Here is a 2,627-nt window from a genome sequence, read left to right as displayed (position 1 = left end):
TCAAAGCCATTTGAGAAGGACATAAAAACCACTCGAATTATTTTTTGATTACACTATGAATCCGTCCCATTGTGGTTAAATAGCATTCTTCGTGCCTATAAATCATCTCTGTTGTCGTGAGCAGTAATTTAAAGTTCGTCTGGAGAAATAAATCTGCTGCTCACAGGTGAGTGTTGAGGATATTTTCTTCGGTACTCGTGATTCTAACAGAATATTCACGGTGTCTGACACTAAAAACATCCTACATCAGGTCGTGATGTTGCACACGTGAGGTTTAGCCTAACATCTCGTGACCTCAGTTTTATGATGGAGTAAGTGAGGGGGGAAAACTGCCAGGACCTTCTCCTCACGAAGACCCAGAGCAAGGGCACTGTCTCCCCAGCCCCATAGATCAGCCAGCCCTGAATGTCAAACCGCACAGCAGCCGCTGCAGTGCCAGGAGTCCCCCTCTCGCTCTCTCTCTGGCCCGTGATCTGCTGTCTGGTGACACCACTGCGCTAATGACCCGGTTTGGGAGTTGCTCCACGGGCTCCTTGGCTTGGGAAGATGGAAGTTGTGGATATCTAACTGGAAGGTCACCGTTGATGAGAACCATTCACTTTCCATTCCTTTTACTTTGTTGACATCCTTCAGTTTGAAGTGAAACACTCTCAGAAAGCCTTTTTTTGTACCTAGTGACACATTCTGAATATTACCACGTGAGTCCCATGGCATCTGTTCAATTATATTCTCTATTTATCGGTTGAGAGATGTGTATGCAAACTGCATGCATGTGATAATTTTTTGCTCCAGTGTTTAATTGCACAACAATTTGGATAACAGCGAAGTTGGAAAGCTACACTCACGCCTTGCTTGCCAACTGCGAAGACTTCTGATTGTTAGCTCTCCATGTTGTTTTTGTTCTTTTTTTAATCAGTTTGCTGAGAGAGGATGCCTTGGCGCTCACAAAGGGCAACGTTCTCAGTCACTTGCTATCTTGACTTTTTTTTTTTTTCTCAGCCTCAGGAGTTTGGCTTGTTGGAACAGAGTATAGTTTCCCCCGGGAGCGCTCCTCTGGTGATGGGGGCACTGCCTTGACCTCATTCATGCCTGGTGTGGGTGGCATCCAACTAGGGAGCACACACAATGGAGAGCAAGACTGAAGACGGTGATGCGTCTCTCTCCCAGGGCCCAGCCTTATTCTCAGGGTCATGCATTCCAGCAATCTCTGTAATTATAAGCAAGTAAGAGAAAAGTTGAATCCTCTGCCTTTCTCAAAATGAACGTGCCCCACTCCTCAAGGGAAACATTCACATCTCGGAGTTCTAGTAGCTGGATGGGTTTTAATGAGGCAAGTCAAGAATGTGTCTGTGAGTGTGTGTGTGTGTGTGTGTGTGTGTGTGTGTTTGGCGTACATGTGTATCTGTGTATCTGCCCTCTTCTAACAAGCATAATTGACCGACTGTGCCTTTAAGATGCTGTTTTTCACCATTTACAACAGTATTCTGCTAAATAGCCTTCAGTGGTTATTATCTCTACAGAAGTCATCGGGATTAAAACTTTCTCTGAGTTTTAAACTTTTTTTTTTTTTTTTTTTTTTTGGACATTGGAGCCAAACAGACAGAAGGTCTGTTAGGCCACAGGTCAGGAAGAAGTGCTGAAGGATCCCATCACCCGAGGGCCACGGGTTCCACTGGGGAACATTTCACCCTGCTGAGAGGCAGAGTGAAATATCTGATGCTGCGGCACACACTTGCTGCGGTGGTGTCTAACTAAAAAAAGCTATGGGTGGTGGTGGTGGTGGTGGTGGTGGGGGAGTCGTCATGTAACTGCTCAGTTTTTAGAACAAATACAGTGCTAAGAATCGTGTCTGATCAGACTCCGTTAGTGCGTTTGATATTTAAAAAAAAGGTTGCAGCCGGCATTTTTTGCAAAATTAGATGACTAAATCTGACGACACCAACAAATTTTGCAGAATCATATGGACACGTTCTTCAGAAAATATCAACCCGCTACCTTTTCCTGATTCCCTTCGGTTCAGAGGTGAAGCGTGAAACAAAAGCTTTTTTTGTTGTTGTTGGGTTTTTTTTGGTTGATTTTCCTCGCGACTATTTGCTCCCTAAAAATGCATATTTGATTCTCCCCTCCATATTTATAAGGTTATCCCAGAGGGATGAGCCATGTCAGACAGTTTTCAGAGCATCATGAGCAACATTCCCTCACATGAGGTTTCTTTCACTTGAAGGAAAGAAAAAAAAAAGACAACAACTTCTGAGGCAAAGAGTGTACTGTAACTTAGAGACTGCACTGCGAGAGTCAAGTCAAGCCTTTTCCCAGTTACTTTGTCACTAATGAAAGTAGCAAAGAGCCCTGGAGGACAGAAGAGCACTGTTTGTTTGTGTTTTAGAGAGCATTGGAGATGTTTGGAGGGGGGGTAAGGGAAGGCAAGGTGGTAAAACTTTGGGAGAGCCGCCTGACAGTGCACTGAGACAGCGAGCGGGGGGAGGGAACTTCGGAGCATTGTTAAGATTGAAGTTTTAAGGCGGCTGAGACCTCCTGACAGATTCCAAGCGCCTACAAATAGATGTTTCATATGTGTGTGTTTACCAACTTTACTGTAGTTTTGCGAAGGCTTTGAATGTACCAAA

Source organism: Aulostomus chinensis, chromosome 5, assembly GCF_037954235.1.
Source record: "Aulostomus chinensis isolate RoL2024-O1b breed Wild chromosome 5, RoL_Achi_v1.0, whole genome shotgun sequence".
Lineage (NCBI taxonomy): Eukaryota > Metazoa > Chordata > Actinopteri > Syngnathiformes > Aulostomidae > Aulostomus > Aulostomus chinensis.
This window is presented reverse-complemented; position numbering follows the sequence as displayed.